The 19,808-nt window shown below is 42.1% G+C and overlaps 1 long non-coding RNA gene across 5 annotated transcripts in view; it reads right to left on the bottom strand.

Moving 5' to 3' along the window:
• Window positions 1–19,808, bottom strand: part of LOC308597383 — a 159,734-nt gene that overhangs the window by 76,417 nt on the left and 63,509 nt on the right. Inside the window, exon 3 of one of the 5 annotated variants that reach the window (XR_014012908.1) lies at window positions 19,251–19,307. The exons of the other annotated variants lie outside the window; for them this stretch is intronic. This is a non-coding gene — a long non-coding RNA (uncharacterized lncRNA). The remainder of the gene's footprint in view (window positions 1–19,250; window positions 19,308–19,808) is intronic. 5 annotated transcript variants of the gene reach the window in all.

Raw genomic sequence — 19,808 nt, 5'->3', positions numbered from 1 at the left:
CAGAGGTCAATAAGCTGCTTTCCTTCAGATGGACTCCAGCTCCAAGCCATAAGGACAGATCACGCCATGGTCAATCAATATACCATCTAAAACTATAGTTCCTGGATTTTGGCCAGTAGAGACCCACTAGAAGAATTTTGCCTTTGCTTGAGAGTCCCATTTTGAACACCTGCCCCAGCCGCCGGGCTCCGGAGTGCTGCTGCGAAGCCGGGCGGGGGGGCGGGAACACCTGCCCCAGCTGCCGGGCTCCGGAGCGCTGCTGCGAAGCCGGGCGGGGGGCGGGAACACCTGCCCCAGCCACCCCGCTTCGGAACGCTGCTCCGAAGCGGGGCGGGGGGGCGGGAACACCTGCCCCAGCCGCCGGGCTCCGGAGCGCTGCTGCGAAGCCGGGCGGGGGGGCGGGAACACCTGCCCCAGCCACCCCGCTTCGGAACGCTGCTCCGAAGCGGGGCGGGGGGGCGGGAACACCTGCCCCAGCCGCCAGGCTCCGGAGCGCTGCTGCGAAGCCAGGCGGGGGGGGCGGGAACACCTGCCCCAGCCGCCGGGCTCCGGAGCGCTGCTGCAAAGCCGGGCGGAGGGGCGGGAACACCTGCCCCAGCCACCCCGCTTCGGAACGCTGCTCCGAAGCGGGGCAGGGGGGCGGGAACACCTGCCCCAGCCGCCGGGCTCCGGAGCGCTGCTGCGAAGCCGGGCGGGGGGGCGGGAACACCTGCCCCAGCCACCCCGCTTCGGAACGCTGCTCCAAAGCGGGGCGGGGGGGGCGGGAACACCTTCTGAAGGCGGGCGGGGGGCGAAAGTCTTTGTCCCCCCTGCCTGCCTTCCCAGGGGCTTTTAAATCGCCCCGGACAGCGGAGAAGTCCTCCGCTGTCCCGGGCGATTTTAAAATGCCGCCCGCCAGCATTTTAAGATCGCCCGGACAGCGGAGAAGTCCTCCGCTGTCCCGGGGTTTTTTTAAAATGCTGGGGGTGGGAAGAAAAGCCCTTGTCCCCCCCCCCAGCCTTCAGAAGAGGTCCGGGGACAGACTGTCCCCGGACCTGGTCTGAAGGCGGTTTCCCTAGGAACGCATTAATTGATTTTCAATGCATTCCTATGGGAAACCGTGCATCGCAAGACGAAAAACTCGCAAGACGAAGAGACTTGCGGAACGAATTAATTTCGTCTTGCGAGGCACCACTGTAAGATTAAGAAAAGGGAGTTTGGGGACCAAGTCATGCACAACAGCTCTTGCCAGTGTTAGAATTCATCATTCCTATCTCTAATTCAGGGGTCATCAAACTACGGTCCACGGGCCAGATCTGGTCCACCAGGGTCCTAAACCTGGCCTGCCCAGCAATTGCAGAACCCACCGCGTCCCCCCCCCCTTATTTTCCTTTTCCCGTGGGGAGGCTCTCTAAGCGAACACTCGGCGCGCACAGAAAGGGAAGTGGCAAAAAGTAGCAACAATTCCACCCCCAGCATTCCAAAAAGCTCCTCGGCATTCCGAAAGGGCCCCTGCTTCTCATCCGGAGCTCAGAGGGGAGACACGTGACACCACTGGGCTGCTGGGGGAAGCAGGATAGGGCTAGGCGAAGGCGCTCCTTTTAATGTATGTTGGTGTGGCTGCTTGCTTGATCGCCTCTCCCTCCCCGACGGTCACAGATCCATTGCAAACACAGGGCAACGTAATGGCAGGTGAAGCTCCCTTTCTCTCTGCCTCTCTTAGCCCCTCCCCTTCTCCCCTCCCCAAGCCTAGCGGCCAGTTATTTGAAACGCAGCTGTGTAACACACCCCTCCCCACAGGAAGGCTGCCTCACTACAAGTGGCACGGATTTGAGGAGGAAAGCGAGGGGGGGGGACGAGGGTGCCAAGAACATGGCAGGGGGAGAAAAAGAGGAAGGGCTCACAAAGGACTGGAGCAGCTCCCAAATTTGGCCAGGAGTTTGCCCTCGCCCTAATTTCCCTTCCTGTTGGGGTTCTTCAGACCCAAGACAGTGGTGGCCCTGGTCCGTCATGCACAAACACATGGCATGAGGACCCAAGCACATTATATCAAATTGTGACTCCTCAGACAAGCTCAACAAGTACACAACCAATTTAATAATAATAATAATAATGTGTTTCCGACAGTGCTGCAAGTAATTGGGAGGTGGGCAAAACTCAGTGTTACTCTGCGTAGACCCATTGAAATTAATAGACCCAAGTGACCCGTGCTCATTATTATCAGTAGATCTACTCTGAGTGATCTAGCAAACTGGCATTGGCTACAACCCATAATCTAACATTTTAAATATTGCATTGTTTTTCCTGTTTTTTGTGCACTACAAATAAAATATGTGCAGTGTGCATAGGAATTTGTTCATATTTTTTACAAATGATAATCCGGCCCCGAACAGTGTCTGAGGGACAGTGAACTGGCCCCCTGTTTAAAAAGTTTGAGGACCCCTGCTCAAATTTCTTTGTCTTGTGAGGAACTATAGAGTATGGGGCACACTAAATGTTAAACTGCAGTTGACCCTTTCCCCACTACAGAATACGTTCTGGAGAAACAAATTGCATTGGAGAAAAGATAGGGGAAGGGCATGCTTGATCCTTCCCCTAACAGATATGTTTCACTGAAATCTTCCCAGATTTTAACCCCACCAGTGTTCCAGGGCTGTGTTTAGCATTCCTCACAAACATGAGCCTGGAACCTTAGGGCATAAGTGTCTCTCCTTACTTTCTGGTATATTCTGGAGAGTATATTTACCATGCCTGAGACAGACTGCTTTCCCCTCTCCCTCACAGGTTTCAGTGTGTGCTCTGGCAAGCCACAGCCCATTCACTGAAGTGTAATCCTATCACAGAGACTGTTGAAGGGTAAGCAAGTTGCATCCTGGATAGCTCTATCTAAATGTCCACTCCTGAGAGAGGCCTCACACACTTGAGAAATACTGTTTCCACTGATTATAATGGAGCTTCTAAGTAGATGTGTTTTAGGCTGTATCTATAATGTCATAATATTGAGAAAAGGTGCAGTAGGAGGAATACATGAGAAGCCCAGAACTAACACTCTTATTAGCAGTGTTCTAAATGTAACCCTCTCTCCTTTTCCTGATACAAAATAGTCCTATTTCCAGTTCCATCACTGGCCTGTTAAGTAATTTGCGAAAAGCTAACAAAGTCTGGCTACATCCTCATAGCGACTGTTTAAACCCATTACTTTTTCTTTTAATCAAATCGTTGTTGTGTCAAAATATACAATTCTCGCCATGAATCTCACTGGCTTGTTACAGTTCACCGGTTGACCTTGAAAATGTTTGCTCTCCTAAGCGTCTTTTCTCTGGCCTCCAGCTAAATTGCTCAAGACCAGGCCTGATCATTTTTCTATACACAGAGAATGCTGATTAACATAAACAAAATAGCTACCCTAACAGCAACAAAGAAACACTCAACGGGTTTTTTTAATGCCCTTGGCTGGGAATGCACTGCATATATTGCATTTAATCTACTACTAGAATTAGAAAACTTGATATTTATATCAAAATGTCAAGAAATATTCCTAGAGGAATAAATGCAAATTCTTTAAAAAAAACCTACCTACTATCCTTGTGTAAGTGATGAATCCCCATTTCCTTCCTTTTTAATGCTTCTGTGAAATATCTGAATTTGCTGGCTAACCAAGAAAGGGCAATGCAATACTGTTTGAACAAGCATCCACTCACTAATATAAGGCAGTTGCGCAGGATTGTAAATGGGAAGTTAAGTGCCAGAGGCTATTTTCGTGGTTTAATGTATTAAGTAAATAAAAATGTATCTAAGATGTGGCCACACAATTAGTTTTGAGTTATTTATCTGGAGTTTGTATGGTTTAGAAAAACTCCATCTTCTTGGCTGATGCTGTCCTAATGCATTTAACTTCAGCCATCAGCTATGATTAAACACCTGCTGTTGTGGGGAAACAAAGCACGCTAATCCAATATGTATTTCTGACATCTTAAATATCACCCAGTCCCCTGACATCAGGCACAGCTTTTCAGCAGGATGGAATTCCAGAGCATATTTTTCTAATTTATGGATGGACAATAAATCAAAATTAAGCCTTGGGCAATGAAATATACATCAGTGCAGTATGAACTGACTGCAAACTAGGGCACAGAATAGCAGAGGGGAAAAGGGAGGTATTAATGGAATCCTGAGCCGCAAACACTGAAGTGAAAATGAAAGAAGTTCCTAGCATTTTATCCAATGAAAATGAAAAGGCAAAAAAGAGAACAAAAACAAAACAAAGTTCCTATTCTTCTGGGTGCACAGCTATTTGTGTAGAAATTTATCCCCCATTACCCTCCTTACCACCATTTAAAACAGGTTTGAATTTGAATCAAATCATGGGCAAATTCACCTTACCTCATATCAAGATAATTCAGATAGTAAAGCTTGAAATTTAAAATGTATTGTTTTATTTAGAAAACACTAAGAGAAACTCAATGGTCCCAATCCAGTTCTAGCCACACAAGCGCAATGACTGGTCTCAGATAGGGACTGTTCTGCCCATCTACATCAAAGGGCACATTAAGATGGTTCCACGGGACCTGGGTGAACATGTCAAGGTATCAAGATGTGAATCTTTATCCACCCCAACACTAATTTTCCTTACCTAAATCAGAGTGACAACATGCAACTATGACTGAAAATTGAAAGAGATGTAAATTAGCAAAAAGCCATGGGAAGGAAGTGCCTTACAAGCTACTGTCCAGTTCCTAACCCTACAGAAAACGGGATCCTGGGAATTGCTTTCTATTTTGCACTTATTAACCAGTTAACTCTTAGCCTTAGTTCAGCCAGTAAGTACTAGGTCCTATGCCAAGTTTAAAAACATAACACATCTCTGCAATTTTCTAGTTACTCCCTGATATTAGCTGGCACCTCAAGAAATAACTTACTTGTAATTAGTCTTGCTTTAGTTAGTGGTTCATTTGTTATATAAAATATTTACTTTACAATTTGACTTTAAGAGCATTCCTTGCTGTAAAATGCTGTTTAAAAATTCATTCCTTTGACTATAGCATCCCATACAACTGCACACAATTAACAAATCCATTATCTGACTGCATGAGCCATTACACTCCCCCCCCCCAAAGTCAAGCACTACTTTTGGAATTATTGACTTCTACTGACTGCATGGCAATTAAGGCATTGTTTCAAATCCACACATTTATTATAAGCTATTTTATAATACCTTAATGTTAGCATATATATTCTAATAAATTCCAATTATTTCTTTATTGTTTTGAACACGCAATGCTTTTTGGGCAGAAGGTCTGAATGTTTTAAACACTTAAGGACTCTCTTTCGGAAGTCAGTCCATTCTGCCTGCCATTTATTTTTCAACAGAATTTTATTCTTAGGATATTTTATTGCATTAAGAGGGCAGAATGGGGTGACTGATTTCAAAATATTGAATTTATGGGGGGAAATGCTTGTTTGCACAGAGTGGTGTACGTTATGATACACAGACAAGGCAATAAAATTCAAAAGAGGTGCAACAATGGCAAAACTCAAGGAGATAGCACCTATAGGCAAGCACAACTAGTCGTGGGTAGCTAGTGGATCCCAGTCTTCAAATCAGAGATGCAGCTGGGTAATTTTAGACCCTGCCTACAGAATGAAAATTGAGCCTACGCTGCTGTGGGAAGAGCCATGGCTCAGTGGTAGAGCACAGACTTTGCATGCAAAAGGTCTCAGAGCACCACTGAGAGAGAGACTATTGTCTGATATCCTGGACAGTCACTGCAAATGAGTGTAGGCTAGCCTTCTATAGCCTTGGGTCCCCAGATGTTGTTGGACTGCAATTCCCATCATCCCCACCCAACTTAACCAATGGGCAGGGATAATAGGAGTTGCAGTTCAACATCCAAGAGGAAGACTACTGATGTAGACAGTTCTGAGGTGGGCGGACCAACAGACTATCCAATAAGACAATTTTTCTGATTCTGGAAAACCCACACCACTTGGTGGTATTTCTTGTCCCCAGTATGTAGAAATAATTTTGTCTGGGCGGGCATTCTTTGCACCCCATCCTAAACACTGATTGAGGAGGAGATATCTCAGCAAATCAATGATTACATATGAAAGCAGTCTATGATATTTTATGTCTGTAATTTAATTATATATTAGTTAAGCTTCAATATTTTATACAGCGACTTTTATTCCCACAAATCCTATATTTATACTACAAATTTTTTGAATGGCTCTCATTCCTTTACTAAAAGTACCGTATTTTTCGTCCCATAGGACACACCTAGTTTTTTGGGGGGAGGGGGAAATAAAGGGGGGAATCCTTTATTTTCCCCCCAAAACCAGGTCGGGGAACAGCGGTATGGCGGCGCTCTGCCTCCCCGCTGTCCTCCGAGCTTGTGGGGCTGGCTGATGTCTGCCCGGCGCACTGGGCGGCAGGCTGCTATCCGCAGCCTAGGGACCCCTGCGGGAACTCCCGCGGGCTCCCCAGGCTTGCGGATAGCTTCCTGAAGCCTGGAGAGCGAGAGGGATCGGTGCGCACCAACCCCTCTCACTCTACAAGCTTCAGCAAAAGCCTGTATTCGCCCCATAGGACGCACACACATTTCCCCTTCATTTTTGGAGGGGAAAAAGTGCGTCCAATGGGGCGAAAAATACGGTATTTATTATGCAGAAAAGCTTATCATTGCAGGGTGGGGGAGATAGAGCTGGGGCAAAGATGACATGCTACTGGGTAGGGAAAGGAACTCCTCAGTTTTGGCATCTCTCAAATATAAACATTGCACAATACTAAATCAATTGATTTTACTTCTAGAAATACCATAGAATAAACATAGAATAAACAAAGACTATATAAAAATAATAGTATTATGCCATTACAGATCACGACAGGCCATTCCTGTACCATACAAAAGTGCCTCACTGCTTAGTATTAGATGCTGCATTTGCACCCCCCTCCTCCTGACCAGAGCAGAGTAGTCAAGCCAGCACAAGGTATAACAGAGTGGTTGGACACCAGAAAAGGAGTTTGACAAGGCTGTCACATCTGCTCAATATTTATACAGAAATAATAATGTGTATTGCTGTTGATGGTTTCCATAGTGGTATTAGCATTGGCAGAAGGAGATGTAATCTCAAGGATGCTGATGACATCCCTATTGCTGAGTCTGTGGTTTCTTGTATCTGAAAGCAAGAGGCTGAAAAGTAGGTGCTAAGAATGACAGTCGAGAAGGAGCATATTTCAACAGCATTATTAGATGGAAATGAATATGGTAACCATGTAAGAGAGTTTGACTGCCAAGATTCTGTGGTGAACAGAAATGGCAACCCTCTTTCTGACATTTAAGCCAATGGTTATTAGTATCTTCCATGTTTCATTTTCAGTAACAGGGTTTCCAGCAACCAATATTGAAGGATCCTAATGTGCCATGTATTTCTGCTAGGCAGGTAGATATTCATTAGATGTAGGATATTTTGTCATTACAGTACAGTGGTACCTTGGGTTACATACGCTTCAGGTTACAGACTCCGCTAACCGAGAAATAGTGCTTCAGGTTAAGAACTTTGCTTCAGGATGAGAACAGAAATCGTGCTCCGGCGGCACGGCGGCAGCAGGAGGCCCCATTAGCTAAAGTGGTGCTTCAGGTTAAGAACAGTTTTAGGTTACGTAAGTACGGACCTCCAGAACGAATTAAGTACTTAACCCAAGGTACCACTGTATTGTGAAAGCCACATTTTCCATTTCTCAGGGTGGGGGGGGGGGACATTTCTGTAAATGGCAACTTTAGTTTAGGGTCAGTCAACTTTCTTGGAAGGAAATGAAAGGCTTGCTATTGCCTTTAAAAACAACATGTAAATGTTTTTCTTCAGAAATGTGCCTTTGATCTTCCAAACGAGAAAAACAAGAACAACAACTAGGGATTGTCAGTTAATAATTGGAGTGCGCTACTTTTAACAATCATTCTTTATTCCTTAATTTCCAAAAGATGGTATGTACCTGCATATCTGCGCCAGTGTGATAAAGTTAAAATATATTTATCCTATTGTTATTTATTTATTTATTTAGGAGTTACATATCATGTCTTATATATGCCGTTGCAGGCAGGCTTACATTTTCAAAACACACCACAGAATAGGGAAGCAAAATGGTTAAAGGTCTATCAAAGTAAACTGAGGAGTAGCAGTAGAAAACGAGACTTGTTCATAATTATATGAAGCTTGTTCTACTGGTTATTGACAGAGAGAGTGTGCTAGTCTGCACTATTACATATCAATGTAAATAAAAACCAGGCTTACATCTTCTTAAGTAAAATTCAAGTCTAGTCATAAGGCCAGAGTTCCATACCACTTCTGTTAATAACCTAGGTGGGTCTTGCATTAGCTTTATAGGTGGTGAAATTCACCTGATACCTGCAAGTTCTTTACTATAATTCAAGAACTGCTTATATTAGCATGTAGTTCAATCATGAATGCCTCAATGTACAGATTTCAACTCAAAGAGATGAAGATCAACATAGAGAGATGTAGCTACTGTCAAAATGAGTTAAGCCCAGAGTGATGATGATGATGACAATATCTTAGCCTGTAAGAACATGACAAGTGATTGAAGGAAATATCAGCTGATTCTAGAAACTTGAAGATTTCACTCCTCCTCTATGTCTATATTTCCTGGCAGATAGAGGGAGATGTTGGTATTCACCAGGGAAATTACTATCTACTTTGTTGCTGAAATTTTGACATTGTGTTTGAAAATGAGCTACAGCGAAGAGTTCACTAGAACAGGGTCAACAACCTAAGTCTGTACAGTTATAGGACAGTAGAAGTGAACTAAGGTTTCAGTTTAGACAAAGATATTAAAGAATTAAATACTGGAAAATAGATTAAAGGCTAGCCAAATTTTTTGGCAGTTGACCATATACGCCTGTCATTTACTTTTACGTTTTACAATTTACAATGATCTGATAAAAATCCAAAAGGTAAACAGAACCTTACTTGATTGTTTACTCAACTTACACTAAAGAAAGTACAAAAATGTTTTGGGTTATTATAGTTACTATTTGAGGGGGGGCTTCTTTTCTTTATCCTCTAATGGGTTGGGGTTTTCTTTCTATCTTTTTTTTTTTTGCATTTCAGAACCGTACAATAATCTTCAACATAAAATTCAAATTATGTAACCACCCTGAGTTAAACATGGTTTCTTGGAAGTAAATTTCACTTTTTTCAATGGACTAAGTACTTAGGAATGCAACATAAGGAAGGTATTCAAATCTTCTTGATTTTACAGCAACACTTATTTAATAGCTAAAATACACTGTAATATTATTAATATGCCAGGTGGTAGAATGAGATCAGTTTATTCCTTAAAGTATTATTCTACAGTGGTGCCTCGCAAGATGAAAAGAATCCGTTCTGTGATTCTCTTCGTCTAGCGGTTTTTTCGTCTTGCGAAGCAAGCCCATTGACGGATTAGCGGATTAGCGCTATTAGCGGCTATTAGCGGCTTATCGGTTTATCAGATCAGCTGATAAGCGGCTCAGCGGCTTAGAAAAGGGGGGGAGGGGGAAAAACCCGCAGGAACTCACAAGACATTTTCGTCTTGCAAAGCAAGCCCATAGGAAATTCGTTTTGCGAAGCACCTCCAAAACAGAAAACTCTTTCATCTAGCAAGTTTTCCGTCTTGCGAGGCATTCATCTTGCAGGGCACCACTGTATTTTGACTAATCTTGTATAAATTACAGCCCAACCCTACAATTCTGTGATGGAAAAATATTTTAGATTCGTGTACTTCCGTGTGGGTGAAATGTTATAGTGGGATTACTTAAGAGTTTAAGGCTACTCCAGGATGTTGTGAGTCACTAGTACTATGACACCAAGATGAAGACTTAATGTGACACCTAAATGCATGAATAAGAGAGTGAGAACATGGTGAGACAGTTCATGGAGATGAGGACCCAGCAGCCTTATAACACAACTTTATCTGAAAATACTATTTAGTAACATGTTACAAGCAACAAAACAAGAAAGAATTGCTTCATTTTGTCTTGCTTAGGGTACCACTGTAGCTATGCTGTGATGTTACAAATATGTACTACTATTGGGTTCAGAATATTGGTGGGAATGCCTTCCCCTTCCTTCCTTTATAGCATTTTTTAACTACTTTTCAGCTGAAAAAGGTTCTCAGAATGGCTTACAAAGATCAATACAGACTTACAATCAAAAGATTTGAACCTGCCTATACAGTCGTACCTTGGAAGTCGAATGGAATCCGTTCTGGAAGTCCGTTCGACTACCAAAACGTTCGGAAACCAAAGCACGGCTTCTGATTCGCTGCAGGAAGCCATGGAAGCCACTCAGCTTCTGAAAATAGTTTGAAAACCAGAACACTCACTTCCGGGTTTCGATCGTCCAGGAGCTGATTTATTCAAGAGCCAAGGCGTTTGAGATCTAAGGTACAGCTGTATTCCAGAATATCTGGAAAAGATCCGTTTCAAGTGCCACTTTCTCAGGATGTTTTATGAGTGAGTGCCAAAGGCAGAGCTCGCTCTCTGTTGTAGCAACACATCTGTGGAACATACTGTTCTGTTCCATTTGGAATGGCTTTATCTGTTTTTATGATTACATGTTCTATTGTTATAACCCACCGTGGGACCTTATGGTGAAGGGCAGGTAACAAGTTTTATGAAATAAATAAATAAAAATGCCTCCTAATAAAGCTCACTAGACTACAGCTGTTGTGATTTCAGTGGTGCAGAGAAACCTATTTATTTCAGGGGGTGGGGAATGTATAGTTTGTTTACATTTCCTGTTATTTTAATATATGTTTAATAAAAATATTTTTAATCCTCTAGTCATTTTTTATTGTTTCCACATCAACTTAGGCTGAAATCCTATATCAACTCACTTGGGAGTAAGCCCCACTGAAGACAATGGGGCTTACTTTTGAGAAGAAATGTAGAGGATTGCACTGTCAATTTTTATAGAATGAATACTTTAACATTTTTAATATATATAAGCATTCTAAAGGACTAAATAATTTTCTTGCATGAATTGGTGAAACAATGAAATTTTGATTTTCCACATCACATTAATTCCGCTTCAATTCAGTTCACAGAAAATTTATGCCAGTGTAGATGGAAATAGAATAAAGTTCATTTTTCCCAAAAGTTATACATTTACATTGCCCAAGTTTGTTGTTTTATAACTGACTCAGTTGTGAAATTTACGGACAGCCATTTAAATCTGGACTAGGCTGGTAATGGCTGAAAGTTGTAGCTAGCTGACAGCTGTTCAGGGACCTGTGTGCAATGAGTTGGCAATTTCAGTTGAGTCACTATCAGACAAAGTAATGGTAGAAACTGGCATCCTTTATGGCATTTTCAGCAGAAGGGCCAAAGCAGCAATGGGCATGATGACAAATGACCACCTTGCCTCTTGGCCTATAATCAAGACTAGAACCAAGCATTTAGTCTGGGCCACACTGTTCATCCAGAGCTTTCCCTATAACTGCTGGTATAAAACAAAGCATGAGATCTGTAGCTTAAAGAGAGCTTACAATGTTCAATACTGCAACTTCTGAGCCTCATATGGCCCTGATTTTGTACCCCCCACTCACTTTGTCCCCTGCTCAATTACTCTCCCTTTCCCTAGACTCTCTGATATCTTGCACCAAAGCTTTCAGTAGAATTGGTCTTGGAGATTATTGTTTGTTTGTTTATAGACCCATGGTATTTCTTCATTTGTGCTACACCACCAACATCAAGACCTGCTGTTTAGGATATTTGGAAATACATTTCTGACAGTTGTGGATTGCTGCCTCAATCCACTAGTGGCTGTATGTGTATGACAGAAGGTTTCTACATGCATGTCCCTAATGGATGGGGAATTGAATGTGCAAATAGATCACATGTGAGTGGTTCCCCTTCCTGAGTATACCGGGTAGTGCATTCAAAGCCCCTTGTGGCAAAGCTCAAAAAAATGAACATCCTACAGATCAGCAGTACTGGAGGTTGTACAAGAAGTTTGGATTCACTCATTCCCCCTGCCAAACAGCTGATCAGCAGGATTTTACCTTTGTAAAAGTGAGCTGTGCACACAGTGTTGGATTGGAGCCTGGATTATTAAATTGTCAAGAGTGTCAATTTGGCTTCTTCATACACCTTGACTTCCTAAACTCACTAATCCCAACTCATTTATCTCTTTTATGGAAAAATAACTTAAAACTATTTGTTTCTAGCTAGGATGCCAAAACATTATACAGATTTAGTCTAGAAGGAAGCATGTGTTTAAACACACATGCAAACAAACACATTTGTGCTTTGAGTTTAACAGCTCATTTTCAGTTTTTAAAAAAGTTTTCTGATTTATCTTGCTGTAAACTTCTTTTATTTAATTAATTCCCTCACTTCACATTTTATTGATCCTCAGTACTACAACATGGAAAACATAACTGTAGATAATACAGTCAGAACTCATTTTACATAAATAATGTGGAAAACACATACTTAGCCAAAAAACTGCAAGAAAATACATTCTTCTCCCACAGGAGCATTGCAGAAATAGAGTACTTGACTGGTGGCTCAAAGAGCACCATTTAAACTTCCTCATAGGAATGAATAGAAGACAAATAACAAAAATATCAGTGATAAATTGTAATGAACAATAACGGGCAAGGAACAAGTACTATATAATATTAATAATAATTTATTATTTATACCCCGCCCATCTGACTGGGATTCCCCAGCCACTCTGGGCGGCTTCCAAAAAAAATATTAAAATACTGTGCTACAGTACTACTGAAACAGATATCACAGCGCTGTAGAACTGGAGCCAGAAATCTTGAATGAGCCTTCCCACAGTACTTTGCCAGTCCCACAGTGCACGTGTGTGTGTGTGTGTGTGTGTGTGTGCGCGCGCGCACACACACACACACACACACACACACCACAGTGCTTGTAGCACATACCTTGGAAAACAGATATGTTTTAATTCTATGATCTGTTCAAAATGTTTTATCTCCTCTTCTTATTGTTCAAAAAGAAAATGGCCTTTGCACCACCCAATTATATATGTTGACAAGATGGAAACTATAACCAATGAAAGGGAGAAATTAAACAATTTCTTATTTACCAAATATAATATACATTGTCTTGATAAAGACACATATAAGGTAAATCACTTTGAAGTGCCTCATTGGAAGCACTTTATAAATGTAATAACAAAAACAATACTGTACGGTGTCAATTTTATAACTGCCCATGACAGTAAACATACTGATTCCCCTTTTGCCAAACCAGTGTGGCTTAGTTGATTGAGTGTTGTACTTGACTTGGAACTCCTGCTCTCAGATCTGTGTTTAATTATGACCTCCCTGGATGGTATTGAGCTCTTAACCACTCTCAGTTCCTTAACACTTGGAATATCTGTTAATCTGTTTGACAAGGCTGGAGTGAGAATGCAAAGCACTTTTCTTCACCTGTCCTTGGGTTGGGGCAGCCCAATGTTTCATATCAAGTGGGCCACAAGAGTACTTCAACACAGAATCCATGGGCTGCACAATGCCTTGTCACACATGCAAAGGGTGGGGAGCAAGCCCAAAATTTCACTTTCACACACACACACACACACACACACACACACACACACACACGCCTTCCTCCCAGAGCCCTCCCACTCTTTCACAAAGCAGGGAAAGCACTAGCTAGGTTTTGGGAAGGAGGCAGGAAGACTCTTGGTCCCTGTCAGAGCCTTCACATCTCCTTCCCAAAGCCCAATTTCTCACTTACCCGGTCATGGTAGGCAGCACGAGCGCTGGGGGCATCAAATGTTGTTGAGGGCCACCAAAAAAAACCTTAGGGGCCACATGCAGCCCTTGAACCATGTGTTTGACCACCCTGCCTTGGGTGTAATTGGCATCACAGTGGAGCTGTAACAAAACTCCCACAGATATTAATTACCCTTTGGTACTTTTATATTAGTACCTCAGTGGCTGGTGTGTGTCTCTCTTCTTGTCTTTGCTGTTCATTCCCCCATTCCTTCTTACAGCACTTTGCCTTCTCCTCTGGTTTAATCTTCCAATCTCTTCTGTCCCCTTCCTCTCCCTTTGGAGTAGGCCCTTCTTAGTGCACATTAACATGTGTCATGAACATTAATGAACAACTCCAGAAGAAAGGAAAAGAGGAAAGGAAAGGGAAAAAAGCAGTTCAGCACTGCTGTCAGTTTTTAACTAATTCCTGCAGACAGCCCTGAATTCCATGGTGTTGGTTACAGCTGTGAAATCGCGATAAGCTAAGGCCCTGCTGTGTTCTCTACCTTTTCATCAGTTCGTGCATGGCCTGAATGTTGAACAGTCACACCATGTTGAGAAAGACTAAATTCTTGTCGTAGCCTTTGAAAAGAGAACCTATGTGAACAGTTCCTCTTTTTCAGGGAACAAGCTTCCCAACATAGCAGGTCTATAGTAAAACTGATTTTGCTTAATTAGCTATTCTCAAGAAGGAGGAAAGCGTTATTTAACATTGTACCAAGTTATTTTCTTGTGTGAGTCATATTTTGTAACTTGCTATTATAGAATGCCCAGGTGACATAGCAATCATAAGCTGGAAACACAAATGCATTCAATATGGGAGAGAATATTTAAAAGAAACTGAAAAAGTAATGTATAATTATTCTAACTAGGATTATCACTTGCTTAAAGTGATCTTGACCAACATCATATGAATTTTAGAGGATTAGATTAAATATGCAGATGAGAAAAACAAGTTTTATCACCAGCACTCCACACTTGGGCATTAGTGGTAGATGATTTTGTCTACCTGGGTTCCACAATAACCAAAACCTCTCCATCGATGCTGAGCTGGACAAGCAATGGCTCGCCTCTCTAAAAGGGATGGGAGAATGTGATGCTAACATCCAATACCAAGATGAAGGCCTACCAGGCTTGCGTGTTGAGCATGCTGCTTTATGGAAGTACCGGTAAGTTGTGGGCAACTTACAACTGCCAGGAGCAATGCCTCAATGCCTTCCACATGTGCTGCGTCAAGATAATTTTGGGCATCACACGGCAGGACAGGGTCTCAGACAAAGAAGTGCTCTCCCAAGCTCACATCCCAGCATGTTCACACTCGTTTTGATCCGCAGCCCACTTCAGGCCTGCCATATCACCCTTCCTGATGTAAATCACTTTGAATTGTTTTGGGGGTTTTTACAATTAACTGTTCTATAAATGTTATGCAATGAATAAATGTTAGTAGGCCATGGAGATTTCTGCAGTGGCACTGAGGGTGCATCAGATGTTGCAGCTCCTGCTCTGAGTTCAAACTTCTCTCTCAAGCTTCAAAAGTGAGATCTGATACTTTCTATGGCCCTTGGGATGCCCCCCACCCCACCCCAGGGACCACAAGACTGCAGTGTTAATCAATTTCTATGCTGCCTTTCAGTGCTAACAACAATAAAAATAAACCAGTAAGTAATAAATCACAAACCAGTCTCAGCAGAGACTCTTCTATAGCTCCTTCCATCCTCTCTTGTAGGACCCATCTTTTTGGAATTATCTCCTAATGGAAGCATAGTTGCTGTCAACGTAGCTATTCTTTTGTGCCAGGCAAGGATTATTTTAAACATCCAGGCATTTAATACATTTTAGTGTCATGAATGGTTTTTAGATTTGCATTCATGCAATGAATGCCACATTTAACTTGGTATTGAGTGCTACCACGCCACCAAGTCTGCCTTGCTCAATTTGAATGAAGTTTATAAATTTAGTAGTTAGAACTACAGGACTGAGAGTGAACTAAGGCAGATGTCTGTGCAGCACCCTTAATATATTAGCCTGTATCAACAGGTTTACAAAAAGCCACAAGCTGAAAGCAGCAGAGCAAAGCACACCATGGCAGTAGAACCTTAAGTCAAAGAGATACCATGAATTGCTACTTGTGTGAACAAATCATAACATAGAGGGAGGGGGGACTTAAGTTTTTGATAACTATAAACTTCATTATAGTCAGCAAAAGTGCTTGACACTGACGTTTAATTGTATTCAGTTTATCTATTAATATTATACACAGATCTGCCAGCCAGTATTCTAAATGCCTACTTTGCCTTCAGTTTTGCCGAATAAGCAATTTAGCTCCCTTCCATTGTGTTCAATGTCGCAGCGTTTGCAGTAGTATTTCAGAGCATTGATTAGTTTGTGCTATGCTAATTTTTAGCACAAAGGGAGAATTGATTTACTTCAAGCTTGGCCTGTCTTAGCACTGAACTGGAAATAAGTCCATCGGAAATATGGAAAATGAGCAGTCACGTTAACAGCTGGATAAATGACTTGACATTTGTGAGCTATAAAGTATTCGATGGATAAAAAGGATTTACCAATTAAAATAAAACATCAACCCTCCCATTATTTAGTAAAGGAAAAACAATACTGATTGTGGATTTCTATATAAACCTCTGAATGGATAGTTCACATAACAGCAGGTAGCATCAACTGTATAATTCAGCCACTACTTTGGGGGCATGCAACTCTGCTTTTCTTAATGGAATACATGTTTGATACACTAATAGCTCTGTTATTTGGTTGCTAGCTATCTGAAGTGACTGGTACCCTGATTCTATGGATAAGAATGGCTGAAAGTGGACACCAAAATGCATTGGCCATCATATCACTGTTATCTCTAGCAGCATCTTATAGCAAGAGAATTGGGACAGATCTGTTATACCCCCCCCCCATTTATGTGTGGGTTACATTCCAGGTCGTCATGCACATCAGAGAGGCGTTGCACCCTCTTCCAGTGCTGAACATGATGCACATATGCACAGTTGTGATTGCATTGAACGCAAGCAAATTGAGAATTGTCTGTACTTTGCTATGTTTCAACACAAATGCAAATTGCTACTATGTTATAAGAGATATATTTGTTGGTTTTCTAGCAGAAGAGCATATAACATACTACATACATAAGTTTCCCCACTCTTGTTGTCTCTCTTATGTACATCCCATTCCAGTTTCTGTTGTTCAACCCTTCTGGGTTTCTAGAATCTGAGCTTGAAAGAAAATCCAGATGCATGGTCACCTGAAATGCTGCAGAACACCAAGAAAAATATAAACTATTTGTTCAGGTTTGTGTAAAGCTTAAAATCCCTCGAACAGCACAGCCATGCAGAACATGGACCTAATCTACTGTCTGGCAACAGAGAAGTAGGGACCAGACTTCCTAACTGTACAAGAAGGGATGGAAAGCTCTGTCCTGCTTGTTGATAATAGTGGGGTTTGTTCTGCTGGTTCTTGTTTTGTTTTGTATTATTTGCTAAACAACAGATTGAAGGTCTAAGCAAAGTGAAAGCAGGGCATTAATATTGTTAAGCCTGTCATTCCTCTGTGCAGCGAGATGTTTCAGAACCATGTACAAATATACAAGTTGTGTATAAATGGAGACAGCCAACATGTTGCCCTCCAAATGTTGAATTACATGTCCCATCAGTGCCAGCCAGCATGGCCAGTGGTGAGGCCTGATGGGAGTTGAAGGTGAACAACATCTGGAAGGCACCATATTAGCTATCACTTGCTTAAGCCCTGCAACAGACTTGAAGGAGGTGGTATAATGCTTAGTTCTTGGGCACGGTAATCCAAGGAAAAGCATTCAGTATGGAGAAAATATGCATGAATAATAAGAGGGCATTTCCTCGGGTCTTCTGGAAAAGTGAAACAGTGTAACATTTTTTGCCAGATATTATGGACAAAACTTGGATGTGTTCACACCTATTTTCTCGGGGGGGGGGGAGTAGTTTAATTTCACAGTACTTTATGATAGTCAACTGTGGATGCCCAACAGTGAGCAATTTACTCCCCACTGTATCTTGAAAAATACAGACACCGTTATTTGCCTCAGTTCCTCAGACTCCTTTCCTGGGAAAATTATTTTAGGCATAGGGATCTCTCCTACATCTCCCACAGTGAAGAAAGACTGATGCAAATAATTCATTTAGCTTCTCTGGATTCTCCTTGTCCTTCTTCAGCACACTTGTTACTCTCTTGCCATCTGAAGGTCCAACCACCTCCCTGTCTAGTATCCTGCTACTAATGGTATCTTTATGTGCTCCTCAATTTTGTTTTTGTATCTGTTATTATCTACTTGTTTGCATGCATTTTGAGATCTGCTTTGTTCTCATTTGAAAAAGACTTCAGTATTTTGAAGGAAGCCTTCTTGCCTCTAATAGCTACCTTAACTGTGCTTAACCATGCTGATACCTCCTGATCTGCATTATGTGAGTTTGTGTGTGTATTTAACAGAAGTCTTCCACAAAGACAATCTTCTGCAAAACCTTCACATTGTTGTTATTTTTAAAAACTGATGCATATTGCAATTATATTACAGACTTGTCTTCAGAATGCAACAATCTGTGGAAATGGACATGCACATATGGCATGGGCTGAAAGAAACAAAATGGCTAAATAGTGCTCACTTGAAGAGCAAACCGCAGCAGGGGGTGTGACGACAGACAACACCCACTGAAATGTAACCACATTTGTGACAAACCACCCACCCAAACCTGGGGTTTTGGTACTAACAAGTTTGCACATCAACAGTAGACGCAAATGTATAGCCAATTATTTTTATTAGATTAAATGTAACAAAAGGACAGGTTGGTATTCTGATGTGGAAACACTGCATAAAATTTGCATAAAGTTCTGAGATTCTATGACAAACTTATCTGAAACCACACTAAAAACATGTATTTAGTATTTCTCTCTGTGATAATTATCAACTGTGATCTGCTGATGGGCAACACTCTACACTGGGCTGTACATGTTAGACATTACATATGATATTGGGCTGAGCCAAGGTATTAAAAGACGGACTCGGGTATGTGTAACAACTTTGGCTTTAATTAAGCCATTGGTACCAAACCTGCTCCTGCCAACCAAGCAGTTCGAAAGCACGTCAAAGTGCAAGTAGATAAATAGGTACCGCTCCAGCGGGAAGGTAAACAGCGTTTTCGTGAGCTGCTCTGGTTTGCCAGAAGCGGCTTAGTCATGCTGGCCACAGGACCCGGAAGCTGTACGCCAGCTCCCACGGCCAATCAAGTGAGATGAGCACCGCAACCCCAGAGTCAGCCACGACTGGACCTAATGGTCAGGGGTCCCTTTACCTTTTTTACCAAACCTTATTTTCTTAATTACAGGCAGGCAACATAAGGCTTGCAGGCTGCATCCAGTTTTTCCCAACTGAGACAACCGCATAAGTTTAGAAATCAAAGCTGAATGAAAAGCAAAAGGTACTTACAGCATATGTAATCTGTAGAGCCCGAAGGGACCCTCAGGCGTTATCTAGTCCAACCCCCTGGAATACAGGAATCACAGGTGAAGAATCCCTGGCAGGTAGACGAAAGAGGTCAACCACCTTCCAAAGGAACCCATTTCACTGTTGAACAAGTTGCCCTGTCATTTTACCAGGAAAAGCTTTAACAGGCTGGATGCAGCCATTAGGCAAATCAATCTCCCTTGCTCTAAGGTTGCCCCAAAATCAACAATCGTTGTTTAGGATGTGAAGCTAGCCATACAATTATACTGCTTGTGGGACTCCACTTTATTGCAACAGTCCTGTAAAATCCACATTTCCAGGTACACAAGATACATCATGCAAAACGTCATTTAATAATCTAAGGTGTTTTGTGCAATCTGTCATCCTATTGCACAGATGTTTTTGAGCAAGTGGCTGTGATAAAAAAAAACCCAGAGAGAATAAAAGTATCCTTTTCGCCTGGATGCCAACAGTGGACAAAAACAGTCCTATGAATTTGCCTCTAACCTGTAATTTTAACACACAACCTTTTATTTGGTA

This window comes from Podarcis bocagei (assembly GCF_964188305.1).
Source record: "Podarcis bocagei genome assembly, chromosome: 11".
Classification (NCBI taxonomy): Eukaryota; Metazoa; Chordata; class Lepidosauria; order Squamata; family Lacertidae; genus Podarcis; species Podarcis bocagei.
This window is presented reverse-complemented; position numbering and strand designations above follow the sequence as displayed.